We start from the raw sequence: 6,000 nt of genomic DNA, 5'->3' as shown, positions 1-6,000 counted from the left end.
CAGTTTAAAAATAAATGTATTTATATGTTTTATTTCATTCAGATTCAGTTAAACAAAATAGGAACAAATATTTAACTCAAGAAAATATGGCAAACAGTACATATGTAAATATAACTGTAAAAATAACAATATACATGCCTGTATATTATATAACCCTACCCCTAAACCTACGTATCACTCGAATCTTTCTGCATTTTTACATTTTCAATCATTCTGTATAATTTATAAGCTTGTTTCATCATGTGGACCTAAAAAATATTCCTATAAGGTTAGAATTTACTGGTATTACTATACTTGTGGGGACATTTGGTCACAGACACAGCCTCTGTATACATTTTATTTTCTATGATTGAACTCTTACAGTATACAGTAGCCTAAATAGCAACCTATAAAGAGTGTCTCAACTGTACACTCTTAGGACACCAATATGGGTACAGTTGATACACTTCGTCTCAACCGTGCCCCACTGCATGCACGTTTCTCAAGATTATGAAAAGACCTTGCATGGCACAATGTCATAAAATATGTCTATTTTTGGAGCACAGAGTAACGTTTGCAATGACATATGTTAAGTTTAACAATCATAAAAAAATAATAAGCTATTCATTGTGGAAGGGGCATGGTGAAATGAAAATCTCACCTTGGAAAAAAGTGGAAAGAGCACACATTTCAACTAAAACTCATGTGTGGAGCAAAAATCACGGCTCGGGGTTCTTGTGTATTTAAGGTGTTACAACTGTACACGTCTCAAATGTACTCAGTCTACCCTAATATTGTACATTACAGTATATTGTTCATTTCATAACTTATGTCTACAACTGTAATTTTTCTGTAAATGCATTTCATTGTAGCTTCTGCAGTGTAGAAAGAGCATTATTTACTGTCCTGCAGCAGCTCATCTGACTGTCGATCTCTATGCGGCACTGCACCTCTACTGAAAAACGGAAACATGAATATGTTTACTGACACGTGCAAAAATTGTGCCTATTTCGGAATGTCCACTAGAGAGCAGCAGAGCTTATTTTTCAGGCGATTTAATGCCTAAAGCACATATTGCTGTTACGCTGTAAGAACGAGTGTTCCCTTTGGCTATTTTTAAAAAATTATATATTTTTATTTATTTTTTATTTTTTTTATTTATACATGGTAGCTGAATACAATATTATCTGCTCGAATATCTACGTGCTACTAGAATACATATTCTACCCCAAAGCCTTCCGCATTTTAAATGATTTATTCACGTGAATTTTTTTAAAAAAGCAGAAAGAATATGGTTTAACATTCATTGTTTTCTCTTTCAATTTCATAATGAAAAATGTAATTCCATTTAAGATCTTTTTCATCGAACTTTACATTTCTTAATTATGATTCTGCTAAATTCGACTAGAAAACTGATTTTAAAGAATTTATAGCTTGTGTTAAAGAAAATGTATACAGTACGCAACCTGGTGTGAAATGCTTTGCTATATTACAATGCATATATGAGACTTGATATCATTCCACTGATCATTTGAAGAATTCTGAGAAACAAAGGAAATTAACTATTATAAACATCAAACAATAGATGGTTGATTAACCATTTTATCCTAAGCAAACACTGTTTTTCCCATATAATCAGGAAGACATTTATCATATTAATACGAGAACTACATAAACAATTATATCAAGGAAGTACCGTTCACTTTAAATCACTTCAAAGTTGTTTCCTGTCAGTTCCTGTTTTCCTGTCAGAATTACTTTTTGATTGCACATAAATGGAGAGTACCAGCGTCACTGTCAGGCCAGCTTTTTTTTCCGGACCACCTGTGTATGTGCTGTGGAGTGTACGGGGCCCCTCTGACATGCAGTGCAGGTGTGTGATGGGAGTTTGTTGAAGGTGTCCTGGTAACACATTCATCTTTTTCCCACTCTGGTTTTCCCAGAGATTGCGGATACTGCGTCTCCACAACCCAGGTCCCCAGACGCTGCATCCTGTCCAGCAGTATAACCTGAATAACAGTGGAAACGAAGGAGCAGAGAGAGAGAGATTGTGGCTCGAGAGAGCCTCCATGCCCTGCCCATATTCATGACAATATGCTAACCCTGCAAAATTCCTCCTGCACCATCTTATTGTGTTTGGTGTGTGTGAACATACATATATGCCAAACAGGGACCAGCTGTCATACTTAACACTCTGCTGAACATTTCTTAGGGTTATTATTTATAAAAGTTATTTATTGGCATCTATGTTTCTTAACTGTTTAGATAAACAAGTAAACATAACACACTGACATACAATCTGACAATAGTCAACTATATAATTGGCAATACTTTTATACAAAATGACTACCATTATATTTTCTTTTTTATTGTTATTTAATATAATAATAATAATACCAACAACAACGAATATATTTTAAATATAATTATTAAAATTTTATTCGATTACAAAATTTGCTGGCCAAATCAATGCATTGATATTTTTCTGGGTTAAAAGTTTTTGACAAAATTAAGGATGAAATGCTTAATAGGCCTTTTAATGGGATCCTCCCTTGTGACAGGTTACCCCAAAATATAGTGGAGCATGTTGTCTAAATAAATTTGCATTTACATTTATTCATTTAGGCGACGCTTTTATTCAAAGTTAATATACAGTATGTGTGTGTATTTATATGCATATAAATACACAATACACACACATATATACACAAACACAAACTTTTATTTCGGATGCAATTAATCACGATTAATTATTTTGACAGCACTAAAATAAATATATATAAAAAAATTATTAATTAAAATAAAACAGTATTTAACACTGAATAACAATGTGTGTTTTTTTTTTTTTTGTATTTTACTTTTTAACTTACACTCTTAAAAATTATGGTTCTAGAGGCTTCAGATTATTAAAATATTCTTAACTCTAAGAAAATCAGGGTTATTTTAAGAACTTATCACTGAAAGATTTTTTGGGGAACCAAAAATGGTTCTTCTATGACACTGCTGTGAAACACCACCCTACTATATCTAGGCCTGCAGTACCTGTTGTTTGATGCACAAGAGTTCAGAGTCAAGATACTAGCCCTTTTGACTTGGATATGTTCTGTAGAAAAAAACTACAGTGCATATCCAAGTCAAAATGGATGTTATCTCGACTCTGAACTCTTGTGCATCAAACAACAGGTACTGCAGGCCTATAGTAGATGACAGAGTCTGCTCTCTCATACTGTTTGCGTGCACCTAGTCCTAACTGTGCCAATCAAGCAGCACCTGAGGACAAAAGAGAGAGAGAAGCCCCTATTCACAGCCTTGTAGGGTGCTTCCTCAATGGAAGGGGGGAAAGCAGCCTACTGTGAGAACATTTTCTCTCTTCCTCTCACCGTGTGGGAAAACTCCTCTGCCCCTCTCACACATCAAGCTGGACAGGGACTCACTCATTTATTCGTCCTTTATTAAATGAGACCATGGACACATCGGCTACAATAGCAGTAAACCGAACAATGCTCTCAAGGGCCTGTTGTTTAGCCCTGGCTTCCAGGACAGGTTTATACATGGTACTTCCTCTGTGGAATCAGTTTTTGTCAGGAGTTGGTGGTCTGAAAAGACACGTCCTTGGCACTGGAGCCATATCCTACAGTAAAAAGACATGCCAGGATTGATACAATTATCAATGATTGGCTCATTCTCATGCTACTTGTGTCCTGTTTGTGTTCCCAAGAATTACTGCTGATATACCTGTAATTAACAGGAAAGATACTTCACATATTACTAGTGTTTGATTTAATAATAATAATAAATAAATAAAATAATAATAATATATGTGTGTGTGTGTATATACACTTTCTTTCATATATATATTCATATACTTTCATATATATATATATATATATATATATTATTGTATAAAACGTGTGTGTGTGTGTGTGTATACATACACGTTTTATATAATATGTACTGTGTAGAATGGGCTTTACAGAATAAGGAAAAACATATCAAAAGTTAATTTGCAAAAACCGATAAACGGCACTTTAAAAAAAAAAACTGCCGTGCATTATTCTCCACATATAGCGAGATCTGAACCCTAAACACATTTTGTCAAAAAAAAAAAAAAGCCTGTATTGTCCACTTTCAAGGCATCGCGAGTTCACGTTTTACTACAGAAGCCGATAAGCACCCTTGTTGCTTTTGAACAGAAGCCGATAAATCCATTTTAGCGAATCAGCCCTCTGTATTCAGGTCAGGTGACAAGGCTACTTTCACTTTGAAAAGACGTGCTAGCTGAGAGGATTTCCGTCAAAACTGACTAAAAGTGATCAAGGATGGATAATTTCAACGAACTTGATGAACATGTGATATCTTCTTCAGGGCGTAAAAGGAAAATAAAAGCCGAAACGTTTTCATGGAACCTTGAAGAAGCAGCGCGTTACAATAGTGAGGGAAAAGCTCTGTGTATTGCCTGTAATCACATCCATAAATCTATGATCACAACAACAACAACATTTGTCAGGGATCTACATTGTAATCTGAGGAGATTACAAAAATTGAAGGAGTGTTTGTTTGTTTTTTACTCTAAAACATGAAATGTGGAGTTATCTGCTTTTGCTATAAAACAAACTTTTAATATGTACAAAAAAACATACTTTCAATGAGATTTAATTTTGTAAATTGCCTGTATTTGTTTAGTTATTATTACTTAACCAAAACAACCCAACTGCAGTTTGATTGATATTATTTGGAATGCGCAATAAAAAACGGTGATTTCTGAAAAAAAAGGGAGTTATCGGTTTTTGCAAAAGAACTCTTCATATATATACACACATATACTTTATGTATATATATATATGTGTGTGTGTGTGTGTAATATGTATGCTTTACTGAGTATGAATTTCAGTCTGTAGCAACATTAGAATAATAATGAAAGAATCAGCAATCAAAAATATATAAATATGTATTTTTTTTAAATTACATTTTAAATAAAAAAATGGTAAAAACAAAATGATCTTATTCAGTAAATATATACAGTAGAAATAATCTAATATAGGAAGAGTTAATTTGCAAAAACAGATAACTCTGTTTTAACAATTCTCAGAAATCATGTTTTTTCATTTTTCATTGTGCATTCCAATTAATCTCAAACTGCAGTTGGGTTATTTTGACTAGATAAAAAACCCTAATAAAAACAGCTAACTAACACAATACAACACAATAAAAACATGATAACATAATAGTATATACAGTGCCCTCCATAAGTATTGGAACAGTAAAGACAAAATTGCTCTGTTGGCTGTGGAGTCAAGACATTTGCAAATATGATTAAAAGATGAATATGAGACAAAACTACAGAATGTCACATTTTATTATTAGCCGTTTCAACACATTCATGTTTTACCAAATAAAAAGAACAGTACTTTTAGAGTTCATCCCACTCATTGATGTGAGCATAAGTATTGGGACAGTTGAACATAAGGCAGATTAAAAAGATTAAAAGCTATTATTTAGTTGCAGATCACTTGCGCACAATCACAGCAGTGAGTCTGTGATCCATAGACATCACCAGACTCTTGGTCTCATCCTTTGAAATGCTTTTCCCAGCCTTTAATGCAGCCAATCCCAATTGTTGTTTGTTTTGTGGAGTTTCTGCCTTTACGCTCCTCTTCAGCTGGTCAAATTCATGTTCAGTCGGATTTAACTCTGGAGATTGACTTGGGCAATCTAAGACTTTCCATTTCTTTGCCCTTATAAATTCCTTGACTGAACTGGCAGGGTGTTTTGGGTCATTGTCCTGATGCAATATGAAGCACTTCCCAATGAATCTGGTGGCATTTTCTTGAATATTGGTAGGCAAGATGGTTTTGTACCCTTCCAAATTCATTCTGCTACTGTCATCATACATTAAGTCATCAGTAAAGTTGAGAGGGCCTGTTCCAGAGGCAGCCATGCATGCCCATGCCATGACACCACCTCCACCATGCTTTACAGATGAGGCTGAATGCTTGTGATCTTTTGCAGTTCCCTTTTTTT

The sequence above is a fragment of the Barbus barbus genome (assembly GCF_936440315.1).
Source record: "Barbus barbus genome assembly, chromosome: 14".
Classification (NCBI taxonomy): domain Eukaryota; kingdom Metazoa; phylum Chordata; class Actinopteri; order Cypriniformes; family Cyprinidae; genus Barbus; species Barbus barbus.
This window is presented reverse-complemented; position numbering follows the sequence as displayed.